Source organism: Lissotriton vulgaris, chromosome 1_1 (genome assembly GCF_964263255.1).
Source record: "Lissotriton vulgaris chromosome 1_1, aLisVul1.2, whole genome shotgun sequence".
NCBI lineage: Eukaryota > Metazoa > Chordata > Amphibia > Caudata > Salamandridae > Lissotriton > Lissotriton vulgaris.
Genome location: NC_141685.1, coordinates 568,969,194 through 568,986,461, shown reverse-complemented (window position 1 = coordinate 568,986,461; position 17,268 = coordinate 568,969,194). Strand labels below are relative to the sequence as shown.

Sequence of the window (17,268 nt, the reverse complement as noted above, 5' to 3'; positions counted from 1 at the left end):
AAATCGGAGTGACAAAGAAGTAGAAAAAGTTGCAGTGCCTGGCCCTCGAGGCTGACATTTCCCAGTTAGAAGACCAAGTTGTGGTAAACGAGGTGAGGGATGTAGACCTGAAACACCAGCTGAATCTCCAACAGAGAGAGTTGACGGATTTAGAGGAGGATAGGGCCAGATTACAGGCGAGTGTGAAAAAACATGGACTCTACAAAGTGGGTGGCAAAGCATCTAGACTTCTAGCCTGGTTCGACAAGAGGAGAACTGACCACAACTGGGTACCAAGCATAATAGACGATAAAGACAGGAGTCATGAAATAGGCAGTGAGATAGCTGAAGCATTTGCCTCCTACTACGAGTCCCTATACTCCTCTCTGCTCGGGATGTCGGAGGCAGAGTGCACAGAGTTCCTCTGAGACATTCAACTGCCAAGGCTATCTACTGAGGACTGTGCAATGCTGGAGGAGGACCTCTCTGTGGAGGAAATTAAAAAAGCAACTTGATCGTTGCAAACTGGAAAGGCGGTAGAGCCTAACGGCCTACCGTTATAAATATATATAAAAATCATAGTCGTTGAAATGTCACTCATAATTACACTGAAATTATGAAAATGTCACACTTTGCAATCTGAAACCTTGGCAGCTATGTTTATTGAAAGTCTACTTGCATAGTGCCTATTACATAGCACGAATATTCAGTGTCCTGCTGCACAGTCCAAAGGTACCCAACCTTCAACCTTCACCAGGAATGTGAAGTAAAGATATAATAGATAAGAAACAGTGAGAGGCGAGGGAGTAAAGTATAAAAGAAAAGAAAAAAGGAGAGAGAGAGCAAGAACAACAAGTTATGCATGAAACAGCAGACAATAGGCTTTACTACCTTCCCAGCAGAACTTACCACATCTTCTCAGCCACACCCGACTCTTCCTTAGGTGACCCATCTGGTCTTTGTGCACCTATCCAAGGTCCTCATGCAAACTTCCAGCACCCCTCTCCCGAGACATACTCTAATTCCTATGAAGAAATTGGCCTATTTAGGTAATGAAGAGTGCCGGATTGTTTGCCTGCAAACAAACCTCAATGCTGCAAAATTGCCACTGTTGATTGGATTAGTTCTTCATCATCAACTTTATTTCGGTTTCATTACAGAACCATAAAAAATGACAGCATAATAAAATAACAATTCACTAAAACACGTCATAGGAACAATTAGATTAATGATCATTGGATTAGTTAAACATGAGTCCTAAACATCAGACCAATCTTGTGATATAACAAGTGTCAACTTTAGCACCTAACATTACAATTTAAGGCATTTTTTTTACCATAAGCTTCTCAATCGTGGTCGGCTACAACATCATTCTAAAATTCCAATGTGCAGTCTATCTTAAAATATGCTCCTAGAAAGGACAATTGCCATGTATTCATAATAAACACAGAGTGTAGATCTGGATACAATTAAGCTACTATATATTTTCCAGGGTATTCATTCCCAAAAGGTTCATTCACCATTGTATTCACTTGGTCATTATTATAAAGTTCTTAATATGTGTACCATAATCAGAAACAATTTGTAAAGTGAGCCACTAATGTTGGATTCATCCAACCTTTGCACACATCTGAAATCCAGATGCATCAGAAGAGGTGACGCTCCATAAGACTACAACATCCCACTGATCTCACTAAGTATGGCCCTTTGCACCAAACCTTTAGAAAATTCATCAATATCTTGATCTGCAGCCCAAGTCGCAATTAACAAAAGACTGCCACTTTGAGCTGCCACAGTCCTCTGACTAGCCTACAATGCTGTCTGTGCTCCACTTTCCCATTAAGCGTTCTGGCTCCCTTCCCATTCCAAATCCCTCCATAATCTTCCTATCTAATGTGTCAGTGTCATCTCTGCTGATATGTTCCGGTTGGTCTGTACCTCGTGCTGGGTGTGTCTCTGAGCCTCAATGCAATTCATTTTGTTGTAGAAACGCAACAAATATGGCTTTTTTGAGTTATAAGAATGTGCGGTATCAGTAAAAGCTTTAGCCTTTTTCAAAGGATTCAGGAAATCTAAAGGAACAGTAGTCGGCAGTGGTTATTATTCGCACTTCACTTTCTACTCAGCGAAAGAAAGCGTTTTTAATAAATTTAATGTTCCTCTGTGAAACGTCTAGAAATATAATTATTATTTTCTTATGTTGCAAATTCTTTGCGATGAATTGCAGAGATGTTTTACAAAGAAGCCATGATGGATGTGAATGGAAAAAAAAGTTGACAGGAGGTGGTTGCCAATGGGATCAGCTACTTTGTGTAAGAAGACACCAAGGTAACTTAGAATTTTCTTCTGAATGGCCAGATCAATGCAGAGAAATAACCGATGAGGACATTGGAGCAGTAAACATCCCATGTTGAAAAGATCTTTGCAAGCATTATCATATTACCTAAGGGACTAAGAAGCCCACTGTTCTTAATCAAATATTCTTCATTCATGCATTTTTAAAAATGTCCTGTTCTGTTGCTGTGTTAGAGAGGGAGCAGGATTCAGTGGTCTTCTGTAGTCTAATTTGATGGGAGTTTTGTTTAATGTGTACCTGTCCTTTTAGTTTTGGCCTAGAGACAGTTTTAGTTTTTTCACCTGCCTCATATAATTCAAAAACAAGGAATACATATCAATTTACAAAGAGGGGCTTTAGGTCAGCCGCGTCATCCTTTTTAGTGGTTTATTAGGTCTCGCCTGAGCCAATGCGCCTGCGCATTGCTCCAGTGAGATTATAGTAAGCGGAAAAGAACAGTCTACCAAAACGGCTGCGGATCGCATACAGTTCATGTGATCTATGCGCGTGCACGCCAGCCACATAACACACCACCATTTGTCTGTGCCTCGGCATCAGAATTCAAAGGGTGGCGCTCCCCTGTGTGCACATCGCGCACCACCATTTGTCTGTGCCTCGGCATCAGACTTCAAAGGCTGCCGCTTCCCCGGCTATCTGGATCACGTGGTTTATAATCAGACTGTGCTCGATGCATCACCATCTCTACAAGAATCCCAAAGGAAAGCCTATGGGGCTAGAGCAAGCACCCTGACTGGTTTCTCCGGATATTTGTCTGGGCCGATAAGAGGAGAAGGGGCATGTTGTGTGTATTTGCCTGGTTATCCTTACTAGAAGAAGTTAGTGTGATGCATGTGCTTGAACATTTTAACAGCAAAAGCTAAGACCAGCCCGAGTGGAACACCTCTTCTGCAAAGAGGTGGATCATACGTTGTGTGTACCCTAGCTGCAAACATACTTGCATATGGGTGATTAAACCGGGTGCTATAGGCAGCCTCTGCAAAGCATATGAATGCATGCGTTGTTGTGATACATTTTTAAGGGCATGATGGTGCAAGTCCTGAAAACAAATAAGGGATCAACTAACTAGCAGATACAATCCAGGATGAAGGCACATAAACTGACTGACAACTATAGCACCAACCCCGCCCCGACTTTAACAGGGTTGTTTTGCTCACCAGTCTATGCAACCTAATCTATGTTTTTAATTACGGAGCGCTCTGCATAGACACCTATACAGCAGTATGTTTACGCATCCCATGTTATATTTATCTTATACCTCTTCATTTTTAGAACGCAAAGATCTGTGATTTAAGCAGTCACTGCTGCTCAGAGCTTCATTTCTAAACAAGGGTATTTCCACTTTTAACATTTCAAAATGTTTGTTGCACTAGAACAATAACATTTTAGCTTAGAAGCTCTGTTTTTTTGTGTGTTCTCTCTAACTAGATTATCTACCGTTTTAAACTAACTTGCACGTTCTAAAATCTGTATCAGAAAAATATACATTGTGTAGATGAGTTTAAAAAGTATAAATATTGTGTAGCTCTCCACACACCCTGCTGGCTTTCCTGTGATTATATGCCTAGGTATTGACTAGAAGAAAACAAACCACCTCTGGGCATTCTTTTGCTGTGACTGAGAACCCCCTGCTGGTTGCAATTATAGTGGAATGTTGGCGCGACAGCAGCCAGTCACATTTCAGAGACTGTTCACGCTAACATTAGCTAAAGATAACTTTGTCTACCGTGACTGTTGAGCCTTACTTGGGCAGTTTAGCTTTCCTGCTGCCAGTAATGTGATGTGGGGTGTGCGTGGAAGTCAGTGGTGTCTTTATCCACCCTCTGTTATTAAGAGCGACTGCATTGAGGGCTCACTTCATAATCTATATCCTCTCTGAGCACTTGAATATTGGGTGGTGACAGTGAACTTTGAAGGACGTAGAGCTGAGTGGGAGTAATGGAGTTGGAAGTCCATGAGCATCTTTTTAGTTATCTTTAATTTTAGGTATACGAGAAATACAAACATTTTATTGCTACTTCAACTGTCAGAGGACACCGCCTCCTTCCACACTACCTCATCGTGAAATTGGCACCAGATCAGCACAGCCAACTCACACACATCAGAGGTACCACAGTGGGCCTGAGACTAGAATTTCCGACCAAGATGTAACCTATATCTGTTGATACTCATCTAACGACTACCCAAAGAATGTCCATTGCTTCCTTAAACATACAGATGTTTGCTATTGGGAAACGTACCTGCCCCTTTTGTAAGGTTAATGTGTCTGATGTCTAAGCTGTGGATGTTACAGACTGGCACTGCTGGCCATAGCAAAGCGATTCTTGTTCGAAGTATTGGAAATGCTGCAGAAGTGTCAAGAAGGGCCTTTTCTGGCCAATTTCAGCCTAGTCTTCTGTGGCATGAGTCTGGCCTTCCCAATCATTGTAGACCCAATTCTGCATTTGGAAAATCTGATCTTGCTCTGGGCTTGCATCACATGCAGAATCGAATCTGTGTGCGTTTACAGTACTTTTTATTTTGCATCTGAGCACAACCACGCACTTGTGCGCCGCGCTCCACCTCTGCTGCCACCTCAGCTCACCAGGCTGCACACCCCCTCACTTCGCCAATGTCCCTTCCACCCTTTGATCTGATGCGCGTGCACATCGCCAGCCAAATTACACACCACCATGTGTCTGTGCCTCGGCATCAGACTTCAAAGGCTGCTGCTCCCCTGACCCCCCCCCCCAGCGTGCACATCGCACACCACCATTTGTCTGTGACTTGGCATCAGACTTCAAAGACTGCCGCTCCCATTCACTCCCCCCCCGCACCCCCTGCCACAGCAGTGCTGAGAGCTGGGTTTGTTTTGCATCCATTTCGCGGGGAAGCCGTGTTTTGTTCGGTGCTCTCTGCACCTTTCGCGTTTTTTTTTTCTGGACGAAAGTGGAAGCCTACCGTGCTTGTTTACAGTAGCCTTGCTCCTCAAATGCTGTTGCTGTGTTGCCATCTCTCTAGGGACACTCAGCTTGAAAACACTCGCCTTGCTAGCTGCAATGCTACATCTGCTATGCTTGCCTCTAGACACGTTGATACCTCGCAGACTGTGCTGACTCTTCCCCTCCTGATTCTGAAACTGACCAACGCAGTCACCACGCAGTCCCTTCTCTCTGTCTTATGATGTCTGCCCTGCCACCATTTACTTCGGACCCTCACCCTCACACCTCCTCACCTTCACACACCCTCACACCCTCTCACCCTCACACACCCTCACTCACCCACCCTCACACACCCTCACACTCACAACCCACTCACCCTCACTCACCCTCACCCCATCACATCTCCACACGCCCTCATCCCCCTCACTCTCACCCTCACCCTCACACCCCCTCACACACCTCCTCACCCTCACACCCCTTACTCACACACCCCCTCACCCTCACACCCCTTCATCCTCACCCTCAAACACGCTCGCCCTCACACACCCTCACCCTCACACACCCTCTCCCTCACACACCCGCTCCCTCACATCCCCTTGCCCTCACATACCCTCACCCTCCCTCACACATCTTCACCCTCACACTCACACCCCCTCACCCACACACACACCCTCACTCTCACACACCCCTCATCCACCCTCACCCACCCTCTCACCCTCACCCACCCTCTCACCCTTACACACTTTCACCCTCACACACCCTCACCCTCACAGCACCTCACCCTCACACACACACTCACCCTCACACACCCTCTCACCCTCACACCCAATCTCTCTCACCCACCCTCACCCTCACACCCCCTCACCCTCACACCCCCTCACCCTCACACCCCCTCACCTTCACACCCCACACCCTCACACCCCCTCACCCTCACACCCCCTCGCCCTCACATCCCCTTGCCCTCACATCCCCTCACCCTCCCTCACACCCCCTCACACCCCTTCACACACCCTCAACCACCCTCACCCGCCCTCTCACCCTCATCCACCCGCTCACCTCACACACCCTCACCCACCCTCACCCTCACACCCCCTCACCCACACCCTCACACACCCTCTCACCCTCTCACCCTCACACCCCTCCCACTCACCCTCTCACCCACCCGCACCCTCATACACCCTCTCACCCTCACACAGCCTCTCACCCTCACACCTCCTCTCACCGACTCTCACACCCCCTCACCCTCGCACACCCTGACACACCCTCACCCTCACTCCCCCTCACCTTCACCCACTCACCCCCCACACTCCCTCACCCTCACACACTCCCTCACCCTCACACACCCCCTCACCCTCTCACACCCCCTCACCCTCACACCCCCCCTCACCCTCACACCCCCCCTCACCCTCACACACCCTCACCCTCTCACACACCCTCACCCTCTCACACACCCTCACCTCTCTACCACTCTACCGCCCTCACTCCACCACTCTACCGCCCTCACTCTACCACTTTATCACCATCACGCCCTCACTCTACCACCCTCACTCTACCTCCCTCACGCCCTCACTCTACTGCCCTCTCTACCACTCTACCACCCCCACTCAACCGCCCTCACTCTACCGCCCTCACTCTACCACTCTACCGCCCTCAATCTACTGCCCTCACTCTACCACTCTACCGCCCTCGCTCTACCACCCTACTGCCCTCACTCTACCGCCCTCACTCTACCACTCTACTGCCCTCACTCTACCGCCCTCACTACCACTCTACCGCCCTCACTACCACTCTACCGCCCTCACTACCACTCTACCGCCCTCCCTCTACCACTCTACCGCCCTCACTCTACCGCCCTCGCTCTACCACTCTACCGCCCTCACTCTACCACTCTACTGCCCTCACGCCCTCACTCTACTGCCCTCACTCTACCGCCCGCACTCTACCGCCCTCATTCTACCACTCTACCGCCCTCACTCTACCGCCCTCACTCTACCACTCTACCGCCCTCACTCTACCACCCTCACGCCCTCACTCTACCGCCCTCACTCTACCACTCTACGGCCCTCACTCTACCGCCCTCACTCTACCACTCTACTGTCCTCACGCCCTCACTCCACTGCCCTCACTTTACCACTCCACCACCCTCACTCTACCGCCCTCGCTCTACCACTCTACCTCCCTCACTCTACCGCCCTCACGTCCTCACTCTACCGCACTCACTCTACCACTCTACCACCCTCATTCCCTCACTCTACCCCCTCACTCTACCACTCTACCGCCCTCACTCTACCGCCCTCACTCTACCACCCTCACTCTACCACTTTACCACCCTTACTCTACCGCCCTCCTTCTACCACTCTACCGCCCTCACTCTACCGCCCTCACTCTACCACTCTGCTGCCCTCACTCTACCGCCCTCATGCCCTCACTCTACTGCCCTCACTCTACCTCTACCACTCTTCCGCCCTCACACCCTCACTCTACCGCCCTCACTACCACTCTACCGCCCTCACTCTATGACTCTACTGCCCTCATGCCCTCACTCTACCGCCCTCACTTTACCACTCTACTGCCCTCACTCTACCGTCCTCACTCTACCACTCTACTGTCCTCACGCCCTTACTCTACCGCCCTCACTCTGCCACTCTACCGCCCTCACTCTACCACTCTACCCCCCTCACTCTACCACTCTACCGCCCTCACTCTACTGCCCTCACTCTACCACTCTACCCCCCTCACGCCCTCACTCTACCACTCTACTACCCTCACTCTACCGCCCTCACTCTACCACTCTACCGCGCTCATTCTACCACGCCCTCACTCTACCGCCCTCACACTACCACCCTCACTCTACCACTGTTCTCTTTTGCTGTGCTGATCTGCTGCTCTCTTCCACCCACCTCCTTCTCTAATTCCCTGTTCTCTTCTCTTCTCCCGTACTGATCTGCTGCTCTCTTCCACCGTCTCCTTCTCTAGGTCCCTGTTCTGTTCTCTTCTCATGTGCCGATCTGCTGTTCTCTTACACCCGCCTCCTTCTTTAACTCCCTGTTCTTTTCTCCTGTGCTGATCTGCTGTTCTCTTCCACCGCCTCCTTCTTTAACTCCCTGTTCTCTTCTCCTGTGCTAATCTGCTGTTCTCTTCCACCGCCTCTTTCTCTAACTCCCTGTTCTCTTCTCCTGTGCCGATCTGCTGTTCTCTTCCACCCGCCTCCTTCTTTAACTCCCTGTTCTATTCTCCTGTGCTTATCTGCTTCTCTCTTCCACCCCGCCTCCTTCTTTAACTCCCTGTTCTTTTCTCCTGTGCTGATCTGCTGCTCTCTTCCACCCGCCTCCTTCTTTAACTTCCTGTTCTTTTCTCCCGTGCTGATCTGCTGTTCTCTTCCACCCGCTTTCTTCTTTAACTCCCTGTTCTCTTCTCCTGTAATGATCTGCTGCTCTATTCCAATCCCACCTCCTTCTTTAACTCCCTGTTCTCTTCTCTTCTCCTGTGCTGATCTGCTGCTCTCTTCCACCCGCCTCCTTCTTTAACTCCCCGTTCTGTTCTCCCATGCTGATCTGCTGCTCTCTTCCACCCCGCCCCCTTCTCCAACTCCCTGTTCTCTTCTCACGTGCAGATCTGCTGTTCCCTTCCACTGCCTCCTTCTCTAACTCCCTGTTCTCATCTCCTGTGCTGATCTGCTGCTCTCCTCCACCAGCATCCTTCTTTAACTCCCTGTTCTTTTCTCCTGTGCTAATCTGCTGCTCTCTTCCACCCGCCTCCTTCTTTAACTTCCTGTTCTTTTCTCCCGTGCTGATCTGCTGTTCTCTTCCACCCGCTTTCTTCTTTAACTCCCTGTTCTTTTCTCCTGTAATGATCTGCTGCTCTATTCCAACCCCACCTCCTTCTTTAACTCCCTGTTCTCTTCTCTTCTCCTGTGCTGATCTGCTGCTCTCTTCCACCCGCCTCCTTCTTTAACTCCCCGTTCTGTTCTCCCATGCTGATCTGCTGCTCTCTTCCACCCCGCCCCCTTCTCCAACTCCCTGTTCTCTTCTCACGTGCAGATCTGCTGTTCCCTTCCACTGCCTCCTTCTCTAACTCCCTGTTCTCATCTCCTGTGCTGATCTGCTGCTCTCCTCCACCAGCATCCTTCTTTAACTCCCTGTTCTCTTCTGCTGTGCTGATCTGCTGCTCTCTTCCACATACATCCTTCTGTAACCGCACACACAAATACATACAACCACGCACACACATACACAACCACACACACACAACCACACAAATACACAACCACACCACACACACAATCTCACACAGAACCACACACACAACCACGCACACACAACCACACACACACAACCGCACTCACACAACCACACTCACACAACCACACACACAACCACACACACAACCACACATACAACCACACATACAACCACACACACAACCACACACACACAACCACACACACAACCACACACTACCACACACACATCCACACACACAACCACACATACAACCACACACACAACCACACACACAACCTCAAACACACCACACACACAACCACACACACACAACCACACACACAACCACACACACAGCCACACATACAACCACACACTCACACAACCACACCCAAACACACACACAACCACACCCAACCACACACCCAACCACACACCCAGCCACACACAACCACATACACAACCCCACACAACCACACACACATACAACCACACACACAACCACACACACACAACCACAAACACACACAACCACACACATCTATCGCCTTCACTCTATCTATCTTTCTATCGCCCTCACTCTATCTATCTAGCACCCTCACTCTATCTATCTATCTTTTACCCTTACTCTATCTATCTATCGCACCACCACAGTATCACTCAGGGGCACCACAGCTTCACTCAGGGGAACCACAACATCACTATGCCCTACTACAGCATCACTGAACGCCACAGCTTCCCTCGTTGCCACCACATCACTCCGCGCCACCACAGTATCAATCTGTGCAACCATTCAACAACAACTGGTTCAAATATGGTCTCTCAATGTTTCAAGCTTTATTACAAATGTCACAAAAAGATGTTCATATTTCACTTCTGTTCTTGGATTTTAGTCACAATAAAATACACTGAACATAATCTTCACAAAAGTTATTTAGGTTTAAAGTATTTTATTAGAAAGGTACAGCAGTCAAGGAAAACAACCATACAAAGAGTCAGTGCTTACGCCACGGGGCGTCCCAAGAACAAAGTTCGAATGTCCCAGCCCCGAAAGGCTGCTCTAGTATCCGACGCCATGCGTGGAGATGTGCAAGAGAGTCCAAGGTGCAGCTCCCTAACTGGTCCGTACCCTTCTTGAATAAACAGTTCCCCCCCAACAACTTCCCCCCTCCCCCTCCCCACCCTGTCCAGTGCTGTGTAGTATCAAATCTCTGTATCTTCTCGGCCCTCCACTCCCTCTCCCCCGTCCCCCGCAGGGCACACTCAGATCCCCCTCAATCGGATAGGGCGCTACAATGGTGGTGTAAGCCTCATGAGTCTCAAGTATCTTGGGCATGTAATTTCTTTGAATTCCGTGGCTAGTAGTGTATGAAAAGGCTGTCACAATTCCTCGAAGCTATCCACTTCCCCAGCCAGTGTGAGTGAGAGCTTTTCCATTCCCAGAACATGCCACAGCCTGTGTAGCCAACCTGTAAGTGAGGGAGTGGTCGGCGTGCGCCAGTGTATCAGGATATTCTGAACAGCTGAACCCAGCATGATTGCAATCTGCCTCCCCCTTCGAGATTTTAGCGGGTACATTAAGCCATTGGAGAGACCTAGCAGAACATACGCTGGAAAACGGGGCAGTTCAATACCAAAGCATGTATCTATCTCATCGACCACCCCCGACCAGTATGCCTGTATTATCGGACAGTCCCATAGAACGTGTGTTAATGTGCCTACCTGCCCACAATTGCGCCAGCATCTGTCGTCTATGAGTCGGTTCATTTCGTGTAAGCGTTCCGGGGTATGGTACCAATAAGTGGAGACCTTGGTGAAGGTTTCAGTGAGGCCTACATGGTAAGCTGAATGACGTGCCCGGTACGAGATTTGTTCCCATTCCTTGTGACTAAGTGTTCTCCCTAATTCTTTGTTCCAGCGTTCCCTCCCAGGGATATAGAGATGGGAGGGCGGGGGCTGTAGCATCTTATAGAGGTCGGTTATGAGTTTTGTGTCTGAAGTGCGTGTCACTAGCCACCGTTCATACGGTGACAGTTTCCTGTCTGCTGTTTCCCTAACCTGTGGTTGTAGAGCCCAGTGTCGGACCTGCCAGTATCTCATGCGGTTTCACCCATCTGATAAGTGTCTTTAAAGCTCTGAAAGGGAATAATCCCTTCTTCCGTGTACATGTGAAAAAGAGCTCTGCAGCCCTGTACTCTCCAGTGTGAGAAGGCCCCAGTTTCCGTCCCCGGTGTGAAGTCTGGATTGTCTACAATAGGCGTGAACGGAGATGGGAAAGTGGTGAGATCGAATGTTCGATTAGTAGCGTCCCACACTCTCAGCGGTACCCTCGTTATATAGGAGGCATAGAGATTCGGGGGGCGGTGCGACCGGCGGAGAAAGGGTATTTCTTGTAGGGGGCGCCCTGCTACAGCTTGATCTTGGAAGAGCCAGTGTTTGTCCGACTCCCACCTACTCCATTCTACCAAATACCTCAATTGGGACGCCTGGAAGTATTTGCGCAGGTCTGGGACCCCGAGTCCCCCCGATTCCGGCGCCAGAGTCGAAAGGGCACGGCGCATACGGGGTTTGCGACCCTGCCACACAAAGCGGGACACTTCAGTTTGCATCCGCTGAATCCATCCCCTCGGGGGCTGTAAGGGCAGTGCTCGGAATAAGTACAGAATTTGGGGTAAGATTGTCATTTTAACAGCTGCGACCCTGCTAAGCCAGGAGATTGTCCCTTTGTTCCACCTCCCCATTTCTTCCTTAACCTTCTTACTCATCCCCTCATAGTTGACGGAGACCATCGCCTGCAACGTTGGTGCTAGCGCGATCCCCAAGTATTGCACCTGTTCTCGCGACCACCGGAGAGGGAAAAGCCCTTGTAAGTTGCGTCTCGTTGTGGGTGTTAGGGATACATCCAGGGCCGTGGATTTCGCCACGTTCATTCTAAATCCTGCCACCCCCTCAAAGGCCTTGAGTTCAGCCAAACTTGCGGGCAAAGCCCGCCTGGGGTTCTCCAGCGTGAAAATGACATCGTCCGCGTAGAGGCTGATTGTGTGGGTGTAACCTCCCATTCGCACTCCAGTCACTTCAGGATTCTGTCGTACCCGTTGAGCAAAGGGCTCGATGTAGAGCGCGAAGAGGAGAGGAGAGAGGGGGCACCCCTGTCTTGTACCGCGTTCAATATTAAACCTCTGCGACCCGCAGCCGTTCACTCGCACCACCGCAGATGGGAATTTATAGCAGTTGAACACCATGCGCCGAAATTTCTCGCCCATTCCCAGCCGTGCCATCACTCGCTCAAGGTAGGGCCAATGCACTCGGTCAAACGCTTTCTCAGCATCGACCGATAGCAACATCCTCTCCCCCGGAATGCGTGAAGCTTTTTCCAAAACGTGCACTATTCTTTTCGTATTGTCCACAGTCTGTCTCTCCGGCACAAAGCCAGATTGGTCTGGCTCAATTAAGCCAGGGAGGTACCGCACCAGTCTCGCTGCCAGGATCCCTGTGTAAATCTTGAGTCGGGAAATTGCCGCAACCACCTCCTCAATCCTTATCTCTCTCTCCAAGTAGACTGCTTGATCCGGGGTCTGGGACGAGAGAGGCACTGAGTCTAAGTAACCTTCCGGGTCCTCCATCTGCGCATCCTCCGCCGCATATAGGTCAGCATAGAACCGGCGGAAGGTCTCAGCTATGTCAGTGTCATCCGTAAGCCGTCGCCCCGCTTCCCCCGCTATTTCTTTCACCTGGCGACTCTGATGCACCGCTCTCAGTTTGGCTGCCAGTAGGCGGCCACATCGATCCCCCCCTGTGTAATAGGCGTGCCTTAAACGCAACGCAGCATACTCAGCCCTGTCTAAGTCTAATGATGACAAGAGTTTCCTGGCCGCCTTCAGCTGCTTCCATACCCTGGGAGCCCCAGTGCGGCGGTGGACCTGTTCCAATTCCCTGACCTTCTGCGTGAGCTCCTCCCGCTTTAGTTTCCTATCCCTATTGTCTGCTGCCGAAATCGCACCATTGAGTCGACAACAGGGTGTCAGAGTTAGAGTTATGCAGCTGGAAGTCTTTAACCGAGTCAGTTATACGCTGTACCACCGTTTTTTTATGCAGGAGTGTGTCCCGCAGCCGCCAGATTCCACGCCGCGCACCATGCGATGGGAGAAGAAAGGTACCCGAGACTGGCGCGTGGTCTGAAAGAGAGATGACCCCTATTTCCGATGCGGTGGCCATGTCTCGAACCGGTCCGGAGACCAGCAAGTGGTCCAGTCTGGCGTATGTATTGTGTGCGTGCGAGTAATAAGAGAAATCGGTATCCTGCGGGTGAAGCCCTCGCCAAAGGTCGTGCATGTCCAAGTCAGTTAACTGAGTTTTCAGTGTGTGTGACAGCTCCCCGGTTTGTGGGTGTCTCTGCGCAGATCTGTCTGCGGAGGAGTCAAAGACCATGTTAATGTCCCCCCCCAGTATTATGTGCCTATCAGGTGACGCTGTAACGTCCTCCAGTGCTGTGCGTAGGAATCTATCTTGCTGCTCATTCGGACCATAGATCGTCCCTACTGTGAACAGCAGTGTGCCCAGTTTAAGTCGGTAGGCCAGCAGTCTGCCTCTCTGCTCTACATATTTGTGCAACACCTCCCCTTAAAAGGATTTGGACAAAAGGATAGCCACCCCGGCCGTTTTGGTCGTGTTAGATGAAAAGAACTGTGTAGGGAAGTGGACCGTAATCTATGACAGTCACCAGCCAGTAGGTGGGTTTCTTGAAGCAGACAAATGTTGGCTTGTGAGCCTTCTAACAGAGACAGTATTGCTCTCCTCTTTGTTGGATTATTCAACCCCTTGACATTCAGGGTCATCACCCTCAATTCCGCCATAGTGTGTCGGCGTTACCTTCCTCATGCGTTAAACCTGAAGTGAGTGGTAACCAGATGATATTCAAGTTAGCTCGTTTGCTGAGCCAGTCATGAGCGAAAGCTCCGAATGCCCTGGACAGGGTGACCCCAACCTCCCCCCCCCCCAACACCCCCCTTCCCAACTCCCCAACACTCCCCCCCCCCCTCCATTCTCTCAACACACGCCCCCATCTCCCTGCCCCCCCCCTTCCAAACCCCCCAACAATTACTGAAAGTAGTCCCGGGCAGGTCTTAGCAGACCAGCCCGTGGTGTGTTACCTTAGTGGACGTCCAGCCACCCGTGTCAGCGCCGTCGCCCCCTCCCCCCCACCCCAAGCCAGCAGTTGCAGTGATGCCAAGACGAACTCCCCCCGGAGCACTTTTAAGCGGTCAAGGCCACTTCCTCTGTACTTCCCAACTCCTCGGAAGCTGTTCGGACGGCGTTCTCCATTCCCGCCCTGATGGTAGGTGATCCTGGCCTACGAGACACCCCATGTGTCCTTCTCCGTGCGACTCTTTGCCATCCTCCATCAGTCGCACGTCTTCTCCGCGTCGTGGTTGATTCCTCCTCCTCCGTGGTGATGCCCAGTACTTCGCAGGTATCCTGCAGGGATCGCAACTGGTGTGTCACCCCATGCCACTTAAAGATAATACGGGAGGGGTGACCCCACGAGTAGGGCGTGTCATGCTGCCTGAGGAAGTCAGTCACTATCTTAAATGCTTTACGCTTTTGGAGCGTGATTGTGGAGAGGTCTTGGTACAGCGCCACTGGGTGCCCATGAAAGGTGAGGGAGCGCTCCTTCCGTGCCTCCGACATTATTCTTTCCTTCAGCGGGAAGTACGGGAGGAATGCCAAAATGTCCGGTGGGGGGCCATTCGCCCGTCTGGGAGGCCCCACCCTGTGTGCTCTGTCAATCCTGATGGGAAAATCAGTCCCTTCCCCTAGAAGAGCTCGAAAGAGTTCCTGTAGATACTTGACTATGTCCGGGTTCTCCTCCAGGGATGGCACTCCCCGGACCCTTATGTTGTTCCTTCGTGACCTGTTTTCTAAGTCCTCGTTATGCAATTGGAGGTCTAGTTGTTGTTCCCTGAGAGTCAACACCTCCTGCTGCAGAAAAGTGATTTCCTCGTCCTGTCTTTGTGTGGAGCTCTCAACTGTGGCCAATCGCTCGCCCAGGCCTTCCACTTCCCTGTGTATTTCTCGCACCTCCCCTGCAACTTCCTGTTTCAGGGCCTGGAAGTCCTCCCTCAGCGTGCCAAAGAGAGATTCAAGAAACGATCTGGTGACCGGGGGCTCAGCCGCAGCACCAGAGTGTGAGCTTCCGGCCGCTCCTGGTGAGGAGGGTGCTTTGTCTCCTTTACTTTGAGATCTGCTGAGCATCTCCGGCAATGTACCACCGGTACGTTTACCGCCCCTCTGACCGGCCATGGTGCAGGCTTACCACGGATTTGCGTGTCTCACGCCGCTTTGGGTCCCCCTGAGCGGCGCCTCTTTAGGTCTCTGCCCCCGGTCCGGGGTGAAAGCTGGTCCGTGTCACCCCCAGAGGCCGTTGATGGGTCAGCTCGTTCTCCGCTCCACAGCCCGAGGCTGCACGTCCCCTGTTCAGTACAGGCTCCAAGCTCCACACCTCTAGGGCGGCCAGTAGTGGAAAGCCCCTGACGCAGACTCGGCATCTAGGTCTAGTCCCTGGCGAAGTCCTAGGGTCCCGGCGGGGACTCCTCCAGTAGGCCACTCCGCTGCGCTCTGCGCCGATTCCTCCGTGGGTCCCCAGCCGTTCCTCTGTTCCGGCCAGAGGCAGGTACCCCCTGCAAGTGCGCAGGAGTGAGGGCCGCAGCGCGGGGCAGCGTGATTCCCCCTCTTCTACCGCTCTGATGTGCTCGTGGTAGGGAGGGTAGCGGCTGAGGGGCGTCCTCCACTCTGCCTCTGGCCCCGGTCTAACTTGCGTGCGGCCTGGTCTTTCGGTGCCCCGCTGAAGAGGCCGTGCTAGATGTGGCTGGTGCTGGGGACAGCGGGCACCGCTTTTCGACAGGCCCAGAGAGACCCCCGGTTCCTACCGGTGCATTGGTGGTCCGTGGCGCCCTGGTCCGCCGCTTCCGGTCACCAGCTAGGCCCGTTGTAGGCCCCCAAGCCGGGCGCTCGCGTAGTTCCGAGTCCGGCCAGCCCAGCGTCCCAGAGCGAAGCAGACTCCAGACTCCGGCAGCCGGACCCTCTGCTTCAGGCTCCCCTCCCTCTCCTCCGCTCAGTGTCCTGACCTGTCGCCGGGGAGCAGCCGCTCCATTCCGCTCCTCGGTCACCAGGGAAGGCACCCTCCGCCAAGCCGGGTGAGAGCTCCGGCTCAGCTCGCCGCCATCTTGTTCTTCGGGGGGCGGGGTAGGAGTTTCACGGCCATCGCCCAGCACTGGGTATCTGTAGCTGGTTCCCCGACCCGCCGGCGCTGACCTGCACCGTCTCCCCTGGTCGGCTGATCCCTCGATTCCCCGCAGCTCCGCCGGTCACCACCTCTGCGAGGGCGAGGAGTCGCCCCGGCTCCCGTCGGTGCCGATCAGACGCAGAGCCCTCCGGCTTCCGCAGGCACGTGTACTGCTGGGCTCTTCCGGTTCGGTCGAGAGAACACCGCTTCCCCCGCAATCTCAGCTATACTTTGTGGCTCCGGGGGGAAGAAATTAGCTGAAAATAAGGCTTGGGGCCTTGGCGGGGAACAGGAGCTCCGGAGCGCACGTCCTCCTACTCCGCCATCTTGGCCACGCCCCCCACAAAAGTTATTTACACAAGTTTAAGCTATTGCCATTATAAACTACATAACTTTTATTTAAGTATTAATTATTACAAAAAATAAAAGCCATTGTTATTACACATATTGCAGTACAAATGCAATAGGTGTCACATTTGCGAAAGTTATAACTATTGGCATTGTAAATGA

General features: G+C 51.7%; 1 protein-coding gene across 1 annotated transcript in view; it reads left to right on the top strand.

Annotated features, from left to right (window-relative positions):
* Positions 1-17,268, top strand: part of LRRC8B (leucine rich repeat containing 8 VRAC subunit B) — a 213,901-nt gene that overhangs the window by 37,538 nt on the left and 159,095 nt on the right. The window lies entirely within an intron of this gene.